The 26,811-nt window shown below is 45.4% G+C and overlaps 1 protein-coding gene across 6 annotated transcripts in view; it reads left to right on the top strand.

Annotated features, from left to right (window-relative positions):
• Positions 1-333: 333 nt before the first annotated feature.
• Positions 334-26,811, top strand: part of BCAS3 (BCAS3 microtubule associated cell migration factor) — a 1,340,542-nt gene continuing 1,314,064 nt past the window's right edge. For 2 of the 6 annotated variants that reach the window (XR_008888692.1, XM_056556703.1), the window contains exon 1: positions 334-463. The gene's annotated coding sequence lies outside the window, so the exon portion shown is untranslated. The remainder of the gene's footprint in view (positions 464-26,811) is intronic. The other 4 variants (XM_056556707.1, XM_056556706.1, XM_056556708.1 and 1 more) reach the window with 4 other exon arrangements.

Genomic DNA, 26,811 nt, shown 5'->3' with positions numbered 1-26,811 from the left:
AAGAAGGTGTAGGGTCACACCAAACAGCGTTATGTGTACAGAACACGTGCACTGTGCCGCAGATATCTTCTCGCGAGAGGACGAGATGTAAACAAAAGACCGCGGAGAGGCTGACCAGGCTGAAGTCCTCCGAGATGTGACGAGGCCGAATTACGACACACGGCACTTCCGAGTCCTTCCGCCGCTTCGGTCCCAGCCGACCCGAGTAGTGTGGCTGCAGCGTGGGGACCCCTGACAAATCACCTGACGTCATCAGCGCCGTGTACACGCCCCTCGCCCTCTTATTGGCTCGCACTTTGTGATTGACACCTGCGTTAGAAGGCTAGCTGTTCAGTGATTGGTCGACTGCTGCTGTTCCGCTTTCCTTGTTGCTGTATTTGTGTGTGTGCTGCTGTTGGAGCCCGGTCTGACTGTGTGGAGAACAGGAGAAGCTGCTCCTGGTGCCAGCTGACAGGAGGGTGAGGTAAACACTGCAGTCAGGGGCATCATGTGGCTTGTGTGTGACACTGAGGTGTAGTGCCGCATGTGGGTCATATGCTGTGTGCATGGGTTACTCTACCGACCTGGCACCACCAGTACACAGTCACTGCAGACAGGCATCGTGCCCACCTGTGTCCTGTCCATGAGTGTCAATTAAAGGTCCAGTAAAGTCTTCATACTGAGCGCCCTATGGCTCGTGCATGCATTATCACCTCTGGAGCTGGGCATATGTGAGAGTGCTATACCTTGGGTGATGCCCATGGCTGTGCCCAGGGCTCAAGTCCTGCAGGAACGTATGGGAACTGAGTTCCTGCACTTTTTCTACCGTAGGGACACAGTTCCTATTAGCTGGAGTCCTGCAGGACCTGGAGTGGAAATCTTGGGTGGGTTCCCACAGTTTTTGTCCGTATACTACGGTTTTAGGTCCGGTCACAAAACCGGATACGGGGCAGAAATGAGCCGACCGGAGTCACCGTTTGACTCCGGTCGGCTCATTAAAGTAAATGGATTTCAGCGCCAGTCTGGCTGGGGTACGGGAGCGCACGTTTTTACCCTCCTGCAACCGTAGGCTTAAAACGAGGTGTGAATGCAGCCTTAGTCAGTGTTTCCCAACCAGGGTGCCTTCAGCTGTTGCAAAAATACAACTCCCAGCATGCCCAGTGCATTGCCATAGAATGAGATGGTCCGCCTCCATCACATCCTATTGGCTCACTCTTGTCATGTGACATATTTAAACGTCACGCATCGATGCGCACAGCAGTGTCAGTTTGGTTATCACAGGGAGAGGATCTCCTCTCCATTTGATAGCTGAAGCTGCACGGAGCGCTCATGGCCTCTGTGGCCCGACAGAAGTTAACACACGTACGCAGCTCATACGGCTGGCTCATATACATTTACTCTATTATTACATGTACTGTTGATCCACAGCGCTAATGGGATCCCTATGCCCGATGGCGCTGTCATCAGTGTGCGTCCCCGCGAGAGCCCCACGCCCGCAGCTCTACTCCCCGTCCCCCGCAGCTCTACTCCCCGTCCCCTGTAGCTCTACTACCTGTCCCTTGCAGCTCTACTCCCCGTCCCCCGCAGCTCCACTCCCCGTCCCCCGCAGCTCTACTCCCCGTCCCCCGTAGCTCTACTACCTGTCCCTTGCAGCTCTACTCCCCGTCCCCCGTTAACGCTCAGGGAGCGGGTAACGGAAAGTAGAGCACCGGGCGCAGGTAAAGTAGTACTGCGCATGCGCAGCACTAAGCAAATAGTGTAGGGCTAAAGTTAGTACTGCGCAGGCACAGCACTACGCAAATTGCGTAGGGAAGGACAACTGAGCATGCGCAATACTAACTTTAGCCCTACGCTACTTGCGTAGTGCTGCGCCTGCGCAGTACTAACTTTAGCACTACGCTATTTGCGTAGTGATGCGCATGCGCAGTACTACTTTACCTGCGCCCGATGCTCTACTTTCTGTTCCCCGCTCCCTGAGCGTTAACGGGGGACGGGGAGTAGAGCTGCGGGCGTGGCGCTCTCGCGGGGACGCACACTGATGACAGCGCCATCGGGCATAGGGATCCCGATAGCGCTGTGGATCAACAGTACATGTAATAATAGAGTAAGTGTATATGAGGCAGCCGTATGAGCTGTGTAAATGTTTGAGCTTCTGTCGGGCCACAGAGGCCATGAGAGCTCCGTGCAGCTTCAGCTATCACAGGGAGAGGAGATCCTCTCCCTGTGATAGCCAAACTGAGACTGCTGTGTTTTGTTTTGTCCATTTGTAATGGGAGGGGTCTTGGGTGGGGACTTTAGGATTCAAATGCGCATGTGCAAAGTAAAAACGTATACGTTTTTCCCGTATGGAACCGTATACAGTGCGTTTCCCATTGACGTCCATGTTAAAAAAAACGTATGCGGTTGCAGTACGGTTTTTAAACCGGAGACAAAATTGTGGTCAACCACGGTTTTGACTCCGGTTTAAAAACCGTACTGCAACCGCATACATTTTTTTTAACATGGACGTCAATGGGAAACGCACATGTATACGGTTCCATACGGGAAAAATGTATACGTTTTTACTTTGCACATGCGCATTTGAATCCTAAAGTCCCCACCCAAGACCCCTCCCATTAAAAATGGACAAAATGTTCAAAAACGTATGTTTTTTTTTTCTATAAAAACTGACAGAACTGTATGCACTTTTAAAAAACAGTATACTGTTTAAAAACGCATACGGTTTACTTTTTTCCATACTGTTCCATCCGTTTTTTTTTTGCCATGCGGTTTTCTTTAGAAAAACGGATTGAAAACAGTATGGCAAAAACGTAGTGTGAACCCAGCCTAAGGGCGATGTATTGACAGCTCTGTGTCAGTGAAGACTTCAGTAGAGAAGGGTGTAGGGGGAGTGATTTCTGACAGCTTCATAGTAAGGCCAGATAGTAGGGAAAGCTAATAGGTTGGCTTTACTGCATAGCTATAGGTATAACCAGTACAAAGAGGGAGACTGTAAGGCCATGTTCAGACAGCGGAATTTCCATGCGGAATTCTGCCGAAATATACTGCCAATTTACTTTGATGGAATCCCGGCGGTAATTCCCACTTCCGCATGACGCAAAATTTAAAGACCTGTCTTTACATTTTGTGGAATTACGGGCGGAATCCTATAGAACTCAATGGGGCTTGAACTTGTTTTGACTGTCCCCTCATCTCCCCCCTGTGTCACACTATTACTGTCCCCTCATCTCCCCCCTGTGTGTCAGTTTTGACTGTCCCCTCATCTCCCCCCTGTGTCACACTATTACTGTCCCCTCATCTCCCCCCTGTGTATCAGTTTTGACTGTCCCCTCATCTCCCCCCTGTGTCACACTATTACTGTCCCCTCATCTCCCCCCTGTGTATCAGTTTTGACTGTCCCCTCATCTCCCCCAAGTGTCCTCTTATCTTTTAAAAACAAACAAACAAACAAACAGTTTTACTTACCTCTGCCTCCGTTCCCATGCTGATCCCAGTTCTGCCTCTGGTGTTCAGCATCGGAAGTCTTTGGTCGGTGCACCAGCGTTCAGCAGCTGATGTCTTTGGTCGGCGCTCCAGTGTCAAGTGACTCCCACAGCCACTCAGCAGCCTCGGCAGTGACGCTCTTTACTAGGGATGTCCTGATAGCATTTTCCAAGACCGAGTATGAGTATCGATACTTTTTTTAAAGTACTCCCCGATACCAATTACCGATACTGTTTTTAACAATCAAACCATGAAGCTTTATTGTAGCAGAATCAAATGAATAGTACAATATCAGTGGTCAGTAAGGCCGCAATCAAACCGATAAACTTGGGTACAATGAGGCAGATAGGCAGAAGTCCTCATGTGGTGAACACATACATTACCAACAGATTGTGTGGGAACAATAAAACAAGGCAAGGTATAGCTAGCCGGATTGCCCCCCACCTGGAAATAAAAACAGTTGACAAGCTAGTATAAGAACATACAATGTCGGACAATCCGGGCCCGATACTTTTTAAAAATGTCATGTGAATTTTTTTTTCTTATGGAAAAAGAGGCAAGAGCTTTTATACATAAAAAAAAAAGTCCCCACATGCCACTGTTGTCTTTTTTTTTTTGCGCCATGAGCTGTATTTTAAACGGTAGTACATTGGCATATATGTGACTTTTCGATCACTTTTTATTACATTTTTTCTGGGACGCAATGTTTTGCTTTACACCGTGCAGGATCAGTAACATCACGATTTAAAAGTTTGGAAGATTACGCAGGCAGCAGTACCAAATATGTTTGTTTTTTTTTGTTTGTTTTTTAAACAAAGTTTTATATGAAAAATAGGAAAGGGGGGGGGTATTATGAATTGGGATTTTTTTTAATGTTTCTTATTTTTTACACATTTTTTGCCCCATGTGTACTCTAGTATCATTTGTGGGACATCCCTTCTCTGTACTCCTGAGTACAGAGCATCACTGCCAAGGCTGCTGATTGGCTGCGGCAGTAACTTGACCTCCACTGCTCATGTAACGCTAGAGTGTTGACTACAGGCAGAATGTGGGATCAGTGCAGAAACAGTGGCAGAGGTCAGTAGAACAATTTTTTTTTTAAAGATGGACAATCCTTATTGGAAAGGGCTGACAAAAACCTGGGTGTTACCATAAAATTCTTAGTAGCCATAGCAACCTGGTGTCCACAATTTGTCAGGCCCTGTTTTAATCTAAAGAGTATGTTATCACAATGTGGATTTGTTGCAAATTTTCACAAAAAACTTAAGGAAACTTTAAGGAAAGTCAAAATCTGTAGCAAATCCACAATGATTGAACATATTTTTACAATGAACTGCAATGTACTAAATGTATGCTGCTCCAAAAAAATAAAGGGAGCACTAAGAACACACCCTAGATCTGAATGAGTTTTTGTCTTTACATAGCTTAATGTGACGACAACAAAATCACACAAAAATTATCAATGGGAATCAAATTTATCAACCCATGGAGGTCTGGATATAGAGTCACACTCAAAATCAAAGTGGAAAACCACACTACAGGCTGATCCAACTTTGATGTAATGTCCTTAAAACAAGTCAAAATGAGGCCCAGGCACATCCTGCATGGTGTTGGGCTGTAAGCACAGCCCCCACCTGTGGACGTCAGGCTCTCATTCCACCCTCATGGAGTCTGTTTATGACCATTTGAGTGGACACATGCACATTTGTGGCCTGCTGGAGGTCATTTTTCAGGGCTCTGGCAGTGCTCCTCCTTCCACAAAGGTAGCGCTCCTGCTGCTGGGTTGTTGCCCTCCTACGGCCTCCTCCATGTCTCCTGATATACTGACCTGTCTCCTGGTAGCGCCTCCCTGCTCTGGACACTACGCTGAAAGACACGGCAAACCTTCTTGCCACAGCTTGCATTGATGTGCCATCCTAGATGAGCTGCACTACCTGAGCCACTTGCGTGGGTTGTAGACTCCGTCTCATGCTACCACTAGAGTGAAAGCACCGCCAGCATTCAAAAGTGACAAAAACATCAGCCAGGAAGCATAGGAACTGAGAAGTGGTCTTTGGTCACCACCTGAAGAACCACTCCTTTATTGGGGGTGTCTTGCTAATTGCCTATAATTTCCACCTGTTGTCTGTTCCATTTGCACAACAGCATGTGAAATTGATAGTCCATCAGTGTTGCTTCCTGAGTGGACAGTGTGATTTCACACAAGTGTGATTGACTTGGAGTTACATTGTGGTGTTTAAGTGTTCCCTTAATTTTTTTTGAGCAGTGCTTGTTAGCAAGAGGTGGGGCAGATAGAAAAGAGTGTGACTGCAGGATCCAGCTCTATAACGATTATTTCCGTTAGTTAGGCTGGGTTCACACTACGTTTTCTCCCATACGGGAGCGCATACGGCAGGGGGGAGCTAAAACCTCGCTCTCCCGTATGTCACCGTATGCGCTCCCGTATGTCATTCATTTCAATGAGCCGACCGGAGTGAAACGTTCGGTCCGGTCGGCTCATTTTTGCGCCGTATGCGCTTTTACAACCGGACCTAAAACTGTGGTCAACCACGGTTTGAGGTCCGGTTGTAAAAGCGCATACGGCGCAAAAATGAGCCGACCGGACCGAACGTTTCACTCCGGTTGGCTCATTGAAATGAATGACATACGGGAGCGCATACGGTGACATACGGGAGGGCGAGCTTTTAGCTCCCCCCTGCCGTATGCGCTCCCGTATGGGAGAAAACGTAGTGTGAACCCAGCCTTACATAGCGCTGACATAATCAGCAATGAAGTACAGAGATTGTTACTATTCATATACATATGTAATGCTAATATCAGTCTCCCACCTAAAGATTTGGAATAGGTGCAGGATGTAACGGCTAAAGATATTAACATGAAACTTTGTACTCATGTTACTAATATGTCAACTACAAATTAACCATTACCCACCCCCACTTGCGAGGATTGGGGTTTTTGTTTAAAGTCCTATACAAGTTTTTGAGATATATGTTACTATATAACTTCCAAACAGCTGGAGATACTTCAATAAAACTTGGTACACATATTACTTATATGTCAAATAAAAATGTATGATATTGAAATGAAACCTAACCTACACCCTTATGACGACCATCACGCCCCCTCCCATAGACTTGCATAGTGGGGGCGGGGGGTGATGTCACACAGGGGCGGAGTCGTGACATCACGATTCTCTGGCCCCATGGTCGCCACCCAGCTGTTTGTGAGCTGGCACCGCAGCGTGCAGCTTAAACAGGTGGGTGGCGAATACAAGATTGCGGGGGTGCCCAGCGGCGGGACCCCCGCGGTGAGACATCTTATCCCTTATCCTTTGGATAGGGGATAAGATGTCTCAGGGCCGGAGTACCCCTTTAAGCCACACTCCTTTTTTATTTTCTATCCTTTTTGTGCATAGGTCTAGCTTGCAAATCACGCCCACTCCCACAAAGCTACGTCCCCTTCTATTCACAGCATACAATATCCTCATCACAACTCAGCCTCACCTGAGGATGGCATATGAGGATGAGATATGAGGTCGGGATATGAGGTCAAAAGCTTCCTCCTTTGATGCTTTTCCTTCCCAACCAGGATTAGGAAGGAAAAACCTGGCAACGCCGGGTACTCGGCTAGTAATTAATCTTCAGTAACCCCCCGACTTACGATGGCCCCGACATACGATAATTTCAACATGCGATGGCCTCTCAGAGCCTATCAAGCAGCACTGACTGCTTCAGCTGCCACCGGATAGCCGTTTACGGTGCCCCGTGTGCTACGGTGATGGTCTCTTACCTGTCCTGGGGCTCCGGAGCTCCTCTTCGGGATCCCCTCCATCGTTGGCGCTCTCCATCATCGTCATCACGTCGCCGCGCACGCCGTCCCGTCATCCAATGGGAGCGGCGTGCGTAGAGACGTGATGGGAGAGCAAGGATGCCGGGGAAGCAGAGGCCTTGCCGGAGCATCGAGGACACCCCTGGGACGCGGCGATAGCGATGGAGGGCGACATCCAGGGCAGCGGTGACGAGCGGTGATGGTGCGGAGCGGCGGGGACAGGTGAGTGCAACTTCCTATACCAGTGGTCTTCAACCTGTGGACCTCCAGATGTTGCAAAACTACAACTCCCAGCCGTTGGCTGTCCGGGCATGCTGGGTGTTGTAGTTTTGCAACATCTGGAAGTCTGCAGGTTGTAGACCACTGTCCTATGCTTTACATTGCACGGATCCCTCAACATACGACGGTTTCAAGAAATGATGGTCCATTTGGAACAGATTACCGTCGTATGTTGAGGGATCACTGTATAGTGCATCTATAATGAAAATGAAGCAACTTTGGAAATATTTTAGTTGTACAGTACTATCTATAGCTCCTATAGAGGCCACTTGTCTTCACGTGGCTATTATTGGGCAGCGCACTCTCTGCAATTGGTGCCTAGTGGTAGGTTGGGAAACAAAGGGGAAGATTTATCAAACCCAGAGGAAAAGTTGCTGAGTTGCCCATAACAATCAGATTGCTTTCATTTTTCAGAGGCCTTTTCAAAAGTGAAAGAAGTGATCTGATTGGTTGCTATGGGCAACTTTTCCTCTGCTCAGGTTTTGATAAATGTCCCACAAAGCGTTTAGCTTTGTGAGTGATTCTCTCCATTTATTCTAGCCATTGTTAGGAGTCTCCACACCTCCAACAGATCAAAACTTTTTTTTTTTTAAATGACAGTAACATGTATGTTTTGCCTGATCTAAATGTACCTTGTGGCCATGAGCATCTAAATCCAACCATACAGCCCCTTCTTTATGTTCTCATTTTGTCTTGATTTACTGCTTTTACTGCAAACATTGTTAAAGACATTAGAGAAAAGGAATGTTCATTTGATATTTTCCCAAGCTATATTTCAGCGAAACTAAGTTTAAGCCATTACCTATCAGCCTTTGGCTGCGCAAATGCTCTGGACCGCCAAACACTTTATAAATATCTTGTAGAATTTTTGGCCTGCCTATCGATTACCTGTTTTCACAGTTCTGGACTGGATACCCTTGCAGCCCTCATGGCCATATATCTATCATTTTGACACAGTTGTGTTTCCTATGACCACATCGTTATAATTTTTTATTATTACTTATATTATCCATTACTACACTGCTCAGAAAAATAAAGGGAACACTTAAACAACACAATGTAACTCCAAGTCAATCGCACTTCTGTGAAATCACACTGTCCACTCAGGAAGCAACACTGATTGACAATCAATTTCACATGCTGTTGTGCAAATGGAACAGACAACAGGTGGAAATTATAGGCAATTAACAAGACAACCCGAATAAGAGTGGTTCTGCAGGTGGTGACCACAGATCACTTCTCAGTTGCTATGCTTCCTGGCTGACGTTTTGGTCACTTTTGAATGCTGGCAGTGCTTTCACTCTAGTGGTACCATGAGACTGAGTCTACAACCCACACAAGTGGCTCAGGTAGTGCAGCTCATCCAGGATGGCACATCAATGTGAGCTGTGGTAAGAAGGTTTGCTGTGTCTATCAGCGTAATGTCCACAGCATGGAGGTGCTACCAGTAGACAGGCCAGTACATCAGGAGACGTGGAGGAGGCAGTAGGAGGGTAACAACCAGCAGCAGGACCGATACCTCCTCCTTCGTGCAAGGAGGAGCAGGAGAAGCACTGCCAGAGCCCTGAAAAATTACCTTCAGCAGGCTACAAATGTGCATGTGTCCACTCAAACGGTCAGAAACAGACTCCATGAGGCTGGTATGAGGGCTTGACGTCCACAGGTGGGGGTTGTGCTTACAGCCCAACACCATGCAGGATGTTTGGCATTTGCCAGAGAACACTAAGATTGGCTAATTCACCACTGGCACCCTGTGCTCTTCACAGATAAAAGCAGGTTCACACTAAGCACATGTGACAGATGTGACAGAGTCTGGAGACGCAGTGGAGAATGTTCTGCTGCCGGCAACATCCTCCAGCATGACTGGTTTGTCGGTGGGTCAGTAATGGTGTAAGGGGGGCATTTCTTTGGGGGGCAACACAGCCCTCCATGTGTTTTCCAGAGGTAGCCTGACTGCCATTAGGTACCGAGAGGAGATCCTCAGACCCCTTGTGAGACCATATGCTGGTGCAGTTGGCCCTGGGTTCCTCCTAATGGAAGACAATGCTAGACCTCATGTGGCTGGAGTGTGTCAGCAGTTCCAGCAAGAGGAAAGCATTGATGCTATGGACTGGCCCAGCCGTTCCCCAGACCTGAATCCGATTGAGCACATCTGGGACATCATGTCTCACTCCATCCACCATAGACTGTCCAGGAGTTGGCGGATGCTTTAGTCCAGGTATGGGAGGACATCCCTCAGGAGACCAAAACTACTGAGCCTCATTTTGACTTGTTTTAAGGACATTACTTCAAAGTTGGATCAGCCTGTAGTGTGGTTTTCCACTTTGATTTTGAGTGTGACTCCATATCCAGACCTCCATGGGTTGATAAATTTGATTTCCATTGATAATTTGTGTGATTTTGTTGTCAGCACATTCAACAATGTAAAGATGAAAGTATTTCATACCATTACTTCATTCATTCAGAACTAGTATGTTTTATCTTAGTGTTCCCTTTATTTTTTTGAGCAGTGTATAATGACTGACACTCTATGGAAAGTGTTGGAGGAGTTCTCATGGACTGTAAAATGCACATAGTCACATGCTTCATGAAGATAGTAAAGCTGTTTTCACATCTGTACTGAAGCTATTTTTGTAGTATACGTTAGAAAACAGGCCGAATAGGATGCCGATGTATATATCGCAGCGTACCCAAGGCAGATCCATTGATTCTAATGGGGGGGGGGGGGGGGGGTTGTTGTCGCAGAGCATAGTCTAAACAGTCTAAAAGTGAACTTTCGTTCCATTTCTAAGCATATTATGGTCTGGGCTTTTTTGGTCTTGCAGGAGAAAATGTTGTCTTGTCCCTGCAGCTAATGCCCATGTGTCTCTATGCTTGGATGTGTGAGTCGAAAAAAGAATGGGGGGGGGGGGGGGTTGTTGTCATAGAGCCTGCTTGTCCTCAGTGTATAGAGCTCTGCTTGTCCTCAGTGCAGAGCCCTGCTTGTCCTCAGTGCGCAGAGCCCTGCTTGTCCTCAGTGCGCAGAGCCCTGCTTGTCCTCAGTGCGCAGAGCCCTGCTTGTCCTCAGTGCGCAGAGCCCTGCTTGTCCTCAGTGCGCAGTGCCCTGCTTGTCCTCAGTGCGCAGTGCCCTGCTTGTCCTCAGTGCTCAGAGCCCTGCTTGTCCTCAGTGCGCAGAGCCCTGCTTGTCCTCAGTGCGCAGAGCCCTGCTTGTCCTCAGTGCGCAGAGCCCTGCTTGTCCTCCGTGCGCAGAGCCCTGCTTGTCCTCCGTGCACAGAGCCCTGCTTGTTCTTAGTGCACAGATCCCTGCTTGTCCTTTTCACCCAAAAATATAATTATTTTTTATAATTTAAGGTATTTTACAAATATACATAAAATGTTATTATTTACATTATATAAAATGTTTTTGCAAATGACAGTGCCCATTTAAGCGCAGCAACAGTTTTCAGCAAGCATAGCTGCAGTGCAAAGCATGGGGGGGGAAAAATAGAAGCAGCACTCATGCTACCTGAAATTCCTTGTAGACAATGCAGTTGAGCGGGAGTCATTGAACATAGCTAAATTGTAAAAAGGCAGAGCTAAAAAGTAGTCACATAGTTACATAGTAGTTACATAGTTAGTACGGTTGAAAAAAGACATACGTCCATCAAGTTCAACCAGGGAATTGAAGGGTAGGGGTGTGGCGCGATATTGGGGAAGGGATGGGATTTTATATTTCTTCATAAGCATTAATGTTATTTTGTTCCAGGAATGTATCTAATCCTGTTTTAAAGCTGTTAATTTTTCCTGCTGTGACCAGTTCCTGAGGTAGACTGTTCCATAAGCTCACAGTTCTCATGGTAAAGAAGGCGTGTCGCCCCTTGAGACTAAACTTTTTCTTCTCCAGACGGAGGGAGTGCCCCCTCGTCCTTTGGGGGGGGGGGGGGGTTAACCTGGAAACAGTTTTTCTCCATATTTTTGTATGGGCCATTAATATACTTATATACATTTATCATATCCCCCCTTAAACGTCTCTTCTCAAGACTAAACAATTGTAACTCCTTTAATCGCTCCTCATAGCTAAGATGTTCCATGCCCCATATTAGTTTAGTTGCGCGTCTCTGCACCCTCTCCAGCTCCACAGTGTCCCTTTTATGGACTGGTGCCCAAAACTGAACAGCATATTCCAGTTGAGGCCGTACCAATGCTTTATAAAGGGGGAGTATTATGTCCGTGTCCCTTGAGTCCATGCCTCTTTTTATACATGACAATATCCTGCTGGCTTTGGAAGCAGCAGCCTGACATTGCATGCTATTCTGTAGTCTGTGATCTACAAGTACACCCAGATCCTTCTCTACCAGTGACTCTGCCAGTTTTATCCCCCCTTAAGACATACGATGCATGCAGGTTATTAGTACCCAGATGGGATACAATTTTCTCTTTTATGTAGTGAGAGCCATTGATTTTTCTATTGTTACAAGGCATGATATTCCTGTAAACTATTAGTTTATTGTCTTTAGGCAAGTCAGGTGTCTGCAATGATTAAGTTAGACAAACAATGTTTAATACATAGTTCATTATTGAGTATAGGAGTCTTATGGAGCATAGGAGTATGTTACCTATGTGTATTCACCTATATAACTGAATTAGGGCTCCTGATGAATCTGCTTATGTCTTTTTCATACCTTGTGGATAGGTGACATGTTTTAAGAGTGTATCTGTCATATCACAGGAAGTAATATAATGCTTATATATGTTACATTCAAGGTCATGCAGCTGTCATGGGCTGCCAAGAGGTACTCAGGCAAAAAAAAGATTAGGAACCATTGATCTAAGAGATCAGGGATGTGGAAATCCTATCACCCGACACCCGGGACATGCAGTTCCGGGCGCCGGGCAGGTGAATTTTTCATAGCTTTAGCCCTGTATCGGGCTAGCAGGGCCGGACCGACTTCCCCCCCTTTTTTTTTTTTTTTTTTTTTTTTTTTTTTTCATAGCGGCGATGTGAGGTGCGGGAGAGAATGCAGACTTGCATAGGACGCAAGTCTGCACCTCACACCGGCGCTCGGGGTGTACGGAGCGGGCTCCTGACTCCTGCCTTCTACATACTCGGCGCCCCCCGGCTGATTTCAGTAGCCGGGGGCCGCCGTTAATAGCTCGGCATGCGGCGAGCCGGCTATTAACTCTTTAGATCACCGCTGTCAAAGTTGACAGGGGTGTTTAAGAAGATCTTTTAACCATCCCTGGTGGACTAGTGGGGTGGATCGCCCCCCCCCCCCCCGCAGCGCAATCACGAGGGGGCGATCCCCTGTAGAGGTAGCCGGAGGGCTTACCTCTGCATCCGTGGCTGCCATCATAGATCTGCATTTGATTGAGCTGGCCTTGAGCAGGTTCAATCAAATGAACACAGATCAAATGGAGTTCAATAGAACTGATCTGTATGAGGAATCTAAATGATTCCTCCTAAAAAAAAAGTGTATATAAAAAAAAACTATAAGTTTAATAAAAGTTTCAAAACACCCATTAACCCCTTCCATATTAGAGGTACGTTCACACGGGTGGATTTATTTGCGGGTTTCCTGCTGCGTATTTGAAAGGGGACGGGCTTTTCTCAGCTGTCCGCGGCCGAATTTCCATGGCGAAAATTATGCCGCAGACCCTTCTGACTTCAATGGGGCTTGCAGCGGATTTTCCGCAGCGTAAATTCCACCTCGGAAAATCTGCTGCGGACAGATGAAAAGAGCCCGCCCCCTTTCAAATACGTAGAAGGAAACCCGCAAATCCGCCTGTGTTAATGTACCCTAAAAGTTCATATCACCCCCCTTTTCCATATAAAAATATGTAAACATAATAAAAAGAAACATATTTGGTATTGGCGCGTGCATAATTGACTGAACTATTAAAAAATAACATTTTATATCCCATACGGTAAATGGCGTTAATGTAAAAAAAAATACCAAATCACAGAATTGTGTTTTCTATGTTTATTAACATCATATCCCAGAAAAAATTAGGTAAAAAAGTGCTCAAAAAGTCTGATCAATGCCAAAATGGTACCGATGCAAACAGCATATTATGGCCCAAAAAATTAGCCCTTATACAGCCCAGTTTACAGAAAAAAATATATATATATATATTTTATTTTTTAAATTAAAAAGTAAAAAAAAAAATATTATTTCAACATGACCGAAACGAAACAAATTTGGTATTGGTGTAATCAGGCCGACCTAAAGTATCAAAATAATATGTAAGTTTGACCACAAGGTGAATGGCAAAAAAAAACTGAAACCCCAAAATTAGCATTTTTTTCAATTTCATCTAACAAATATTTTTTTTTTTTGTTTCAGAGCATAAGTTATGGAAAAATGAAAGGTGTCATTACAAAGTATACTTCCCCTCAAAAAAAAACAAGCCTCATATGGGTCTGTAGATGGAAAAATAAGAGTTATGGCTATTATAGTGCGAGGAGGAAAAAACTAAAGTTCAGAAACTAATAAAGACCCTATTTTCGTACTATTTTGGTTGAATTTATTTTACCTACCAGGACAAGTGGATCATCATGAGGGACAAGTAGATTGTGTTCACTTTAGTCCCTTGGGCATGTCGTTTTTTTTTATTTTTTTAATTTCCACACCCCTGGGGATGGACTGTTTTTGGTTCATAGCTTACATTGGTGGAATGTGTCATTCCTGGTGTGTCTGTTGTATTCGTGTACTGTTATTCAGCTGACTTTTCTGGCCTGGCTACATAGATTCACCTGCTATTAGTTGTTTCATTGGTGAACTGTAATGACCAATATATCTCACAGATGGAATCCAGAAACTGACTTAAGTTTTTTGCAACCAGGTTGTGATTTATTATGAACTAGCTGAGTGCCCGGCGTTGCCAGGTTTATCCTTCCTAATCCTTGTTGTGGAGGAAAATAAACAGAGGAAGCTTTTGACTTCATATCCCGCCCTCATATATTGTTGTCGTATCCCAACCTCATATCCCGTCATCATATCTCTACCTCATATCCCGTCCTCCTATATTGTTGTCATATCCCAACCCCTTATTCCGTCCTCATATCCCGTCCTCATCCCGACCTCCTATCCCGACCTCCTATCTCGACCATCCCGACCTCCTATCCAGACCTCCTATCTCGACCTCCTATCCCGACCTCCTATCCTGACCTCCCATCCCGTCCTGTAATATGTGTACGAGGTATTGAAATATCTCCAGCCATACGGAAGTTATGTGGGAACATACATTTCCCATTGATTTGCATGGGACTTCACAAATGGGGTTAGTTAAGGGTTAAATTAACTATCCTATATTTTAAGTGGATATATAAGTAACATATGACCAAGTATTATCGAAATATCTCCAGCTGTTAGGAATTCCACATCCCTGTACTGCATAACTTCCAAACGGCTGGAGATATTTCGATAATACTTGGAAACACTCGAAACTGCATGTCCCGGGCGTCGGGCGATAGGAATTCCACATCCCTGTACTGCATAACTTCCAATTGCCCGACGCCCGGGACATGCAGTTTCGGGCGCTGGGCAGGTGAATATTTCTGGCCCTTAGCCCGGCTTTGGGCAAGCAGGACCAGACCTGACAAGCGATGCGGCGCTCTGCAGTCTGTATGGAGCTGTCTCTCCCCTGCTCTGCCTTCTTTCTGCCATGCAGACGTGCGAGGGGAAGATGAGGTGGCGTGGCTTCTTGCTCCCCATGCAGACCTGCGTCCTCTGCCTTCGCTCCCTCCAGCTCTAGCTTCGGAGAGCTGAGGGGAGGAGCGGTCGCACGTCTGCACGTGGCGCAAGTTTCACTCTGCCGATAATAGCCAGAATGCGGCGCCCAGAGGGGTGTATGGAGTGGGCTCCACTCGTGCCCGCTCCATACTCTGCAGCCCCCGGCTGTTCTCAGTAGCTGGGGGCCGCCACTAATTGGCAGCATGCGGCGATCGCCGCGGGTGGCTATTAACCCTTTAGATCGCCGCTGTCAAAGCTGACAGCGGCGTCTAAAGGGACATGTGTATGCTCCCTGGTGGGCTAGTGGGGTGGATCGCCCCCCCCCCCCCCGCAGCGTGATCGCAGGGGGGCGATCAACTATAGAGGTATTCGGAGGGCTTACCTCTGTTCCCTGCTGTCCCATGGCTCTGTCACAACTGGTCCAGGCTCTATCAATGGATCACAGAGCACACAGATCAATGAGTTCAATAGAACTCTATTCATCTGTATGAGGAATCTAATGATTCCTCCTAAAAGTCTAATAAAGTGTAAAAAACATAATTTAAAAAAAATAAAAGTAAAAAAAAAAAACACACATTAACCCTTCCATGTTAAAAGTTCAAATCACCCCCTTTTCCTATATAAAAACATGCAAACATAAAAAATAAACATATTTGGTATCGATTCGTGTGTAAATGTACGACCTATTAAAATATAACATTATGTATCCTGTACAGTAAATGTAAAAAAAATACCAAACCACAGAATTGCAATTTTTATAATATCCCAGAAAAAAAACAAGTTAAAAAGTGATTAAAAAGTCAGATCAATACCAAAATGGTACCAATACAAAAAACAGATTATGACGCTAAAAATGAGCCCTCATACAGCCTGTTATGTGGAAAAAAAATAAAGCTACAGGGGTAAAAAATGGCAATTAAAAAAAATTCTAAAAAGTTCTGAATTTCTTTTTTTAATTTGTAAAACATGACGTAAACTATACAAATCTGGTATTGCTGTAATCAGGTGGCCTAAAGTATGAAACTAACCTGTTATCTGACCACAAGGTAAATGGCGTAGAAAATAAAACCACAAAATTATCTTTTACTATTTCAATTTCACTTCACCTAATATATATTTTTTTGGTTCGGAGCATATGTTATTGAAAAATTAAGAGGTATCTTTATAGTAGGTAGATATGGCTATTATAGGGCGAGGAGGAAAAAATGAGAGCGTAAAAGCGAAAATTGGCCGGGACAAGTGGATCGTCATGAGGGACAAGTAGATTTTGCTCCATTTTAGTCCCATGGACAAGTAGTTTTTTAAATAAAATTTCCACACCCCTGCAGTAACATATATTTCCCATAGACTTGTATGGGACAAAAACCTCGACCCTTGCACATGGGGGTGAGTAAGGGTTAAATTACCTAACCTATGTTTGTTGTTGACATATAAGTAACATGTGTGCCAAGTTTCATGTTAATATTTTTAGTTGTTTGGACGTGATGCTGGAACATACACACATACATACACACATACACACACACACACACACATATACACACTCGACCTCCTTTCCCCGACCTCCTATCCCGACCTCCTTTCCCGTCCTCCTATCCCGTCCTCCTATCTCGACCTCCTTTCCCCGACCTCCTATCCCGACCTCCTATTCCGACCTCCTATTCCGACCTCCTATTCCGACCTCCTTTCCCGTCCTCCTATCCCGTCCTCCTATCCCGTCCTCCTATCCCGTCCTCCTATCCCGTCCTCCTATCTCGACCTCCTATCCCGTCCTCCTATCCCGTCCTCCTATCTCGACCTCCTATCCCGTCCTCCTATCCCGTCCTCCTATCCCGACCTCCTATCCAGACCTCCTATCCAGACCTCCTATCGCGGTCCTCCTATCGCGGTCCTCCTATCGCGGTCCTCCTATCCCGTCCTTGTATTCCGGTCCTCCTATCCCGGTCCTCCTATCCCGTCCTCCTATCCCGACCTCCTATTCCGACCTCCTAACTCGACCTCCTATCCCGACCATCCCGTCGTCCTATCTTGACCTCCTATCTTGACCTCTCATCCCGTCCTCATATTACGACCTGTAATATGTGACCAGGTATTGAAATATCTCCAGCCGTACAGAAGTTATGTGGGAACATACATTTCCCATTGATTTGCATGGGACTTTAAACAAAACCTCCAACCCTCACAAATGGGGGTAGTTAAGGGTTAAATTAACTATCCTATATTTGAAGTGGACATATCAGTAACATGTGACCAAGTATTATCGAAATATCTCCAGCCGTTTGGAAGTTATGCAGTAACATATATTTCCCATTGACTTGTATGGGACTTTAAACAAAATACCCCGCCCCTGGCAAATGGGGGTGAGTAAGGGTTAAATCACCTATCCTATGTTTGTTGTTGACATATAAGTAACATGTGTGCCAAGTTTCATGTTAATATCTTTAGCCGTTTGAAAGTTTTTGTGGAACATACACACATACATACATACATACATACATACACACACACATTGAGTGTTATATATATAGACTAGCTGAGTACCCGACGTTGCCCGGTTTTTCCTTCCTAATCTTTGTTGGGGAGGAAAATAAACAAATGAGGAAGCTTTTGACTTCATATCCCGACCTCCTATCCCGACCTCCTATCCCGACCTCCTATCCCGTCATCATATCCCGTCCTCCTATCTTGACCTCCTTTCCCTGATCTCCTATCTCGACCTCCTATCTCGACCTCCTTTCCCGTCCTCCTTTCCCGTCCTCCTTTCCCGTCCTCCTTTCCCGTCCTCCTTTCCCGTCCTCCTTTCCCGTCCTCCTTTCCCGTCCTCATATCACAACCTCCTATCACGACCTCCTATCCTGTCCTCCTATCTCGACCTCCTATCCAGTCCTCCTATCTCGACCTCCTATCCAGTCCTCCTATCTCGACCTCCTATCCAGTCCTCCTATCTCGACCTCCTATCCAGTCCTCCTATCTCGACCTCCTATCCAGTCCTCCTATCTCGACCTCCTATTCCGTCCTCCTATCTCGACCTCCTATTCCGTCCTCCTATCTCGACCTCCTATCCCGTCCTCCTATCCTGTCCTCCTATCCCGTCCTCCTATCCCGTCCTCCTATCCCGTAAATGGCGTAGAAAATAAAACCACAAAATTATCTTTTACTATTTCAATTTCACTTCACCTAATATATATTTTTTTGGTTCGGAGCATATGTTATTGAAAAATTAAGAGGTATCTTTATAGTAGGTAGATATGGCTATTATAGGGCGAGGAGGAAAAAATGAGAGCGTAAAAGCGAAAATTGGCCGGGACAAGTGGATCGTCATGAGGGACAAGTAGATTTTGCTCCATTTTAGTCCCATGGACAAGTAGTTTTTTAAATAAAATTTCCACACCCCTGCAGTAACATATATTTCCCATAGACTTGTATGGGACAAAAACCTCGACCCTTGCACATGGGGGTGAGTAAGGGTTAAATTACCTAACCTATGTTTGTTGTTGACATATAAGTAACATGTGTGCCAAGTTTCATGTTAATATTTTTAGTTGTTTGGACGTGATGCTGGAACATACACACATACATACACACATACACACACACACACACACATATACACACTCGACCTCCTTTCCCCGACCTCCTATCCCGACCTCCTTTCCCGTCCTCCTATCCCGTCCTCCTATCTCGACCTCCTTTCCCCGACCTCCTATCCCGACCTCCTATTCCGACCTCCTATTCCGACCTCCTTTCCCATCCTCCTATCCCGTCCTCCTATCCCGTCCTCCTATCCCGTCCTCCTATCCCGTCCTCCTATCCCGTCCTCCTATCCCGTCCTCCTATCTCGACCTCCTATCCCGTCCTCCTATCCCGTCCTCCTATCCCGTCCTCCTATCTCGACCTCCTATCCCGTCCTCCTATCCCGTCCTCCTATCCCGTCCTCCTATCCCGTCCTCCTATCCAGACCTCCTATCCAGACCTCCTATCGCGGTCCTCCTATCGCGGTCCTCCTATCCCGTCCTTGTATTCCGGTCCTCCTATCCCGGTCCTCCTATCCCGTCCTCCTATCCCGACCTCCTATTCCGACCTCCTAACTCGACCTCCTATCCCGACCATCCCGTCGTCCTATCTTGACCTCCTATCTTGACCTCTCATCCCGTCCTCATATTACGACCTGTAATATGTGACCAGGTATTGAAATATCTCCAGCCGTACAGAAGTTATGTGGGAACATACATTTCCCATTGATTTGCATGGGACTTTAAACAAAACCTCCAACCCTCACAAATGGGGGTAGTTAAGGGTTAAATTAACTATCCTATATTTGAAGTGGACATATCAGTAACATGTGACCAAGTATTATCGAAATATCTCCAGCCGTTTGGAAGTTATGCAGTAACATATATTTCCCATTGACTTGTATGGGACTTTAAACATAAGCCCCGCCCCTGGCAAATGGGGGTGAGTAAGGGTTAAATCACCTATCCTATGTTTGTTGTTGACATATAAGTAACATGTGTGCCAAGTTTCATGTTAATATCTTTAGCCGTTTGAAAGTTTTTGTGGAACATACACACATACATACATACATACATACATACATACACACACACATTGAGTGTTATATATATAGACTAGCTGAGTACCCGACGTTGCCCGGTTTTTCCTTCCTAATCTTTGTTGGGGAGGAAAATAAACAAATGAGGAAGCTTTTGACTTCATATCCCGACCTCCTATCCCGACCTCCTATCCCGACCTCCTATCCCGTCATCATATCCCGTCCTCCTATCTTGACCTCCTTTCCCTGATCTCCTATCTTGACCTCCTATCTCGACCTCCTTTCCCGTCCTCCTTTCCCGTCCTCCTTTCCCGTCCTCCTTTCCCGTCCTCCTTTCCCGTCCTCCTTTCCCGTCCTCATATCACAACCTCCTATCACGACCTCCTATCCTGTCCTCCTATCTCGACCTCCTATCCAGTCCTCCTATCTCGACCTCCTATCCAGTCCTCCTATCTCGACCTCCTATCCAGTCCTCCTATCTCGACCTCCTATCCAGTCCTCCTATCTCGACCTCCTATTCCGTCCTCCTATCTCGACCTCCTATTCCGTCCTCCTATCTCGACCTCCTATCCCGTCCTCCTATCCTGTCCTCCTATCCCGTCCTCCTATCCCGTCCTCCTATCCCGTAAATGGCGTAGAAAATAAAACCACAAAATTATCTTTTACTATTTCAATTTCACTTCACCTAATATATATTTTTTTGGTTCGGAGCATATGTTATTGAAAAATTAAGAGGTATCTTTATAGTAGGTAGATATGGCTATTATAGGGCGAGGAGGAAAAAATGAGAGCGTAAAAGCGAAAATTGGCCGGGACAAGTGGATCGTCATGAGGGACAAGTAGATTTTGCTCCATTTTAGTCCCATGGACAAGTAGTTTTTTAAATAAAATTTCCACACCCCTGCAGTAACATATATTTCCCATAGACTTGTATGGGACAAAAACCTCGACCCTTGCACATGGGGGTGAGTAAGGGTTAAATTACCTAACCTATGTTTGTTGTTGACATATAAGTAACATGTGTGCCAAGTTTCATGTTAATATTTTTAGTTGTTTGGACGTGATGCTGGAACATACACACATACATACACACATACACACACACACACACACACACACATATACACACTCGACCTCCTTTCCCCGACCTCCTATCCCGACCTCCTTTCCCGTCCTCCTATCCCGTCCTCCTATCTCGACCTCCTTTCCCCGACCTCCTATCCCGACCTCCTATCCCGACCTCCTATCCCGACCTCCTTTCCCGTCCTCCTATCCCGTCCTCCTATCCCGTCCTCCTATCCCGTCCTCCTATCCCGACCTCCTTTCCCGTCCTCCTATCTCGACCTCCTATCCCGTCCTCCTATCCCGTCCTCCTATCCCGTCCTCCTATCTCGACCTCCTATCCCGTCCTCCTATCCCGTCCTCCTATCCCGTCCTCCTATCCAGACCTCCTATCCAGTCCTCCTATCCAGTCCTCCTATCGCGGTCCTCCTATCGCGGTCCTCCTATCGCGGTCCTCCTATCGCGGTCCTCCTATCCCGTCCTTGTATTCCGGTCCTCCTATCCCGGTCCTCCTATCCCGTCCTCCTATCCCGACCTCCTATTCCGACCTCCTAACTCGACCTCCTATCCCGACCATCCCGTCATCCTATCTTGACCTCCTATCTTGACCTCTCATCCCGTCCTCATATTACGACCTGTAATATGTGACCAGGTATTGAAATATCTCCAGCCGTACAGAAGTTATGTGGGAACATACATTTCCCATTGATTTGCATGGGACTTTAAACAAAACCTCCAACCCTCACAAATGGGGGTAGTTAAGGGTTAAATTAACTATCCTATATTTGAAGTGGACATATCAGTAACATGTGACCAAGTATTATCGAAATATCTCCAGCGTTTGGAAGTTATGCAGTAACATATATTTCCCATTGACTTGTATGGGACTTTAAACATAAGCCCCGCCCCTGGCAAATGGGGGTGAGTAAGGGTTAAATCACCTATCCTATGTTTGTTGTTGACATATAAGTAACATGTGTGCCAAGTTTCATGTTAATATCTTTAGCTGTTTGAAAGTTTTTGTGGAACATACACACATACATACATACATACACACACACATTGAGTGTTATATATATAGACTAGCTGAGTACCCGGCGTTGCCCGGTTTTTCCTTCCTAATCTTTGTTGGGGAGGAAAATAAACAAATGAGGAAGCTTTTGACTTCATATCCCGACCTCCTATCCCGACCTCCTATCCCGACCTCCTATCCCGTCATCATATCCCGTCCTCCTATCTTGACCTCCTTTCCCTGATCTCCTATCTTGACCTCCTATCTCGACCTCCTTTCCCGTCCTCCTTTCCCGTCCTCCTTTCCCGTCCTCCTTTCCCGTCCTCCTTTCCCGTCCTCCTTTCCCGTCCTCCTTTCCCGTCCTCATATCACAACCTCCTATCACGACCTCCTATCCTGTCCTCCTATCTCGACCTCCTATCCAGTCCTCCTATCTCGACCTCCTATCCAGTCCTCCTATCTCGACCTCCTATCCAGTCCTCCTATCTCGACCTCCTATCCAGTCCTCCTATCTCGACCTCCTATTCCGTCCTCCTATCTCGACCTCCTATCCCGTCCTCCTATCCCGTCCTCCTATCCTGTCCTCCTATCCTGTCCTCCTATCCCGTCCTCCTATCCCGTCCTCCTATCCCGGTCCTCCTATCCCGGTCCTCCTATCCCGGTCCTCCTATCCCGGTCCTCCTATCCCGGTCCTCCTATCCTGGTCCTCCTAACTCGACCTCCTATCCCGACCATCCCGTCCTCCTATCTTGACCTCCTATCTTGACCTCTCATTCCGTCCTCATATTCCGACCTGTAATATGTGACCAGGTATTGAAATATCTCCAGCCATACAGAAGTTATGTGAGAACATACATTTCCCATTGATTTGCATGGGACTTTAAACAAAACCCCCAACCCTCACAAATGGGGGTAGTTAAGGGTTAAATTTGGAAGTTATGCAGTAATATATATTTCCCATTGACTTGTATAGGACTTTAAACATAAACCCCGCCCCTGGCAAATGGGGGTGAGTAAGGGTTAAAACCCCTATCCTATGTTTGTTGTTGACATATAAGTAACATGTGTGCCAAGTTTCATGTTAATATCTTAAGTCGTTTGGACGTGATGCTGGAACATACACACACACATACATACATACACACGTTGAGTTTTATATATATAGACATAGATTAATTATTTGCTATTAATTATTAGGTATTATTTGCTTATGCTTATAAATGAAATTTGTGAAAAGTTTAGTAACCATTCTTGTGCTTCCTCTTTCCTCGCTGGATCAGTTTTAGAATTGCTTCATTTCTCAATTAAAAAGGACTTATCAAAGAATCTCTCATTTAAAAAAAAAAATCAGTTCACCTGTGCATTTTATTGAGTTGCTGGTCTATAGAATACAGTGGGAGAATCTAATAACCTATTTTTTGCATTAGTTTACCAAAAGTGGATCACTATGGTCTTTTCTTGACCATTGCAACTTAACCCCTTAAGGACCCAGCCCATTTTCACCTTAAGGACACGGCCATTTTTGCACATCGGACCACTGTCACGTTGAGCATTAAAGGGGTACTCCGGTGCTTAGACATCTTATCCCCTATCCAAAGGATATAAGATGCCTGATCGCGGGAGTCTCGCCGCTGGGGACCCACGTGATCGTGCATGCGGCACCCCATTTATAATCAGTCCCCAAAGTGTGTTCACTCCGGGTCTTATTACCGGCGACCACAAGGCCGACGGCGTGTGACGTCACGCCTCCGCCCCCGTGTGACGTCATGCTCCGCCCCTCAATGCAAGCCTATGGGAGGGGGCGTGATAGCTGTCACGCCCCCTCCCGTAGGCTTGCATTGAGGAGCGGAGCGTGACGTCACACGGGGGCGGAGGCGTGACGTCACATGTCGTCGGCCCTGTGGTCGCCAGTAATCAGACCCGGAGCGAACACGCTCCGGGGACTGATTATAAACAGGGTGCTGCGTGCAAGATCATGGGGGTCCCCAGCGGCGGGACTCCAGCAATCAGGCATCTTATCCCCTATCCTTTGGATAGGGGATAAGATGTCTAAGCACCAGAGAACTCCTTTAATAACTCTGGGATGCTTTTACCTTTCATTCTGATTCCGAGATTGTTTTTTCATGACATATTCTACTTTATGTTAGTGGTAAAATTTCATCGATACTTGCATCATTTCTTTTGTGAAAAATTCCCAAATGTTATGAAAAGATTTTAAATTTAGCATTTTTTTTTTTACTTTGAAGCTCTCTGCTTTTAAGGAAAATGGATATTCCAAATGAATGATGTATGCCCATAGCAACCAATCAGCTTGCTTCTTTAATTTTTCACAGTCCTTGTTAGGAATGTAAGAAGCAAGCTGATTGGTTGCTATGGGCAACTGGGCAACTTTGACTCTGCACAGGTTTTGATAAATCTCCCCCAATATGTATGCTTTATGTTGGCATCATAAAGTTGAGATGTTTTTACTTTTGGAATACTTCAGAGGGCTTCAAAGTTCAGCAGCAATTTTCAAATTTTTCACAAAATTTTCAAAATCTTTCAGAGACCAGTTCAGTTTTGAAGTGGATTTGAAGGGCCTTCTTATTAGAAATACCCCATAAATTACCCCATTATAAAAACTGAACCCCTCAAAGTATTCAAAATGACATTCAAAAAGTAGTTTGTTAACCCTTTAGGTGTTTCACAGGAATAGCAGCAAGTTGAAGGAGAAAATTCTAAATCTTAATTTTTTACACTGGCATGTTCTTGTAGACCCAGTTTTTTACAAGGGGTAAAAGGAGAGAAATCTTCCTATAATTTATAACCCAATTTCTCTCGAGTAAGGAAATGCCTCATATGTGTATGTCAAGTGTTCGGCGGGCGCAGTAGAGGGCTCAGAAGGGAAGGAGCGACAGTGGGATTTTGGAAAGTGAGTTTTTCCGAAATGGTTTTTGGGGTGCATGTCACATTTAGGAAGCCCAAATGGTGCCAGAACAGCAAAAAAAAAAAAGGCATTATATTTTGGAATCTACACCCCTCAAGGAACGTAACAAGCGGTACAGTGAGCCTTAACACCCCACAGGTGTTTGACAAATTTCCGCTAAAGTTGGACATGAAAATGATAAATTAGATTTTTTTCACTAAAATGCTGGTGTTACCCCAACTTTTTCATTTTCACAAGGGGTAATAGGTAAAAAGATTCCCAAAATTTGTAACCCCATGGAAATACAACTACAACTAGAATTTGATTGGAATAGAAGTCGGGGGCCATGTGCATTTACAAAGCCCCCCGTGGTGCCAGTACAGTGGACCCCCCCCCCACACTTTGGAAACTACACCCCTCACAGAATTTAATAAGGGGTGCAGTGAGCATTTAAACCCCACTGGCATATGACAGATCTTTGGAGCAGTGGGCTGTGCAAATGAAAAATGTTATTTTTCATTTTCCAGGACCACTGTTCCAAATATCTGTCAGACAACTGTGGGGTGTAAAGGCTCACTGAACCACTTATTAAATTCTGTGAGGGGTGTAGTTTCCAAAATGGGGTCACATATGGGGGGGGGGGGGCACTGTTCTGGCACTATGGGGGCTTTGTAAACACACATAGCAGCAATTTCGGACACATTCTCTCTCCAAAATCCAAATGGCGCGCCTTCTCTTCTGAGCATTGCACCCGCAGAGCACTTTACATCCACATATGGAGTATGTTCTTACTCAGAAGAAATTGGGTTACACATTATGGGGGCTTTTTTTTCCTATTCTCCCTTGTAAAAATGAAAAATTTAGGGTAACACCAGCATTTTTGTGAAATTTTTTATTCTTTTCATTTTCACATCCAACTTTAACGAAAATTCGTCAAACACCTGTGGGGTGTTAGGGCTCACTATACCCCTTGTTACGTTCCGTGAGGGGTGTAGATTCCAAAATGGGGTCACATGTGGGTATTTACAGTGGGGATCAAAAGTTTGGGCACCCCAGGTAAAAATTTGTATTAATGTGCATAAAGAAGCCAAGAAAAGATGGAAAAATCTCCAAAAGGCATCAAATTACAGATTAGACATTCTTATAATATGTCAACAAAAGTTAGATTTTATTTCCATCATTTACACTTTCAAAATAACAGAAAACAAAAAAATGGCGTCTGCAAAAGTTTGGGCACCCTGCATAATTTATAGCATGCACTGCCCCCTTTGCAAAGCTCAGACCTGCCAGTGTCATGGATTGTTCTCAATCATCATCTGGGAAGACCAGGTGATATCAATCTCAAAGGTTTTAAATTCCCAGACTCCTCTGACCTTGCCCCAACAATCAGCACAATGGGTTCTTCTAAGCAATTGTCTAGAAATCTGAAACTGAAAATGGTTGACACTCACAAAGCTGGAAAAGGCTATAAGAAGATAGCAAAACGTTTTCAGATGTCAATATCCTCTGTTCGGAATGTAATTAAGAAATGGCAGTCATCAGGAACAGTGGAAGTTAAAGCAAGATCTGGAAGACCAAGAAAAATATCAGACAGAACAGCTCGCAGGATTGTGAGAAAAACAGTTCAAACCCCACGTTTGACTGCACAATCCCTCCAGTAAGATCTGGCAGACACTGGAGTTGTGGTACACTATTCCACTATAAAGAGATAATTGTACAAATATGGTCTTAATGGAAGAGTCATCAGAAGAAAACCTCTTCTACGTCCTCACCACAAATATCAGCGTTTGAACTTTGCAAATGAACATATAGACAAGCCATTTTGGAAACAAGTTCTGTGGACCGATGAGGTTAAAATTTAACTTGTTGGCAGGAATGAGCAAAAGTACGTTAGGAGAAGAAGCGGAACAGAATTTAATGAAAAGAACCTCAGTCCAACTGTTAAGCATGGGGGGTGGATCAATCGTGCTTTCGGGAAGGTATTACAGCCAGTGGCACA

This window comes from Hyla sarda, chromosome 2 (assembly GCF_029499605.1).
Source record: "Hyla sarda isolate aHylSar1 chromosome 2, aHylSar1.hap1, whole genome shotgun sequence".
Lineage (NCBI taxonomy): Eukaryota > Metazoa > Chordata > Amphibia > Anura > Hylidae > Hyla > Hyla sarda.
Note: the sequence above shows the minus strand (reverse complement) of the source record. Positions and strands in the feature narration are given on the sequence as shown.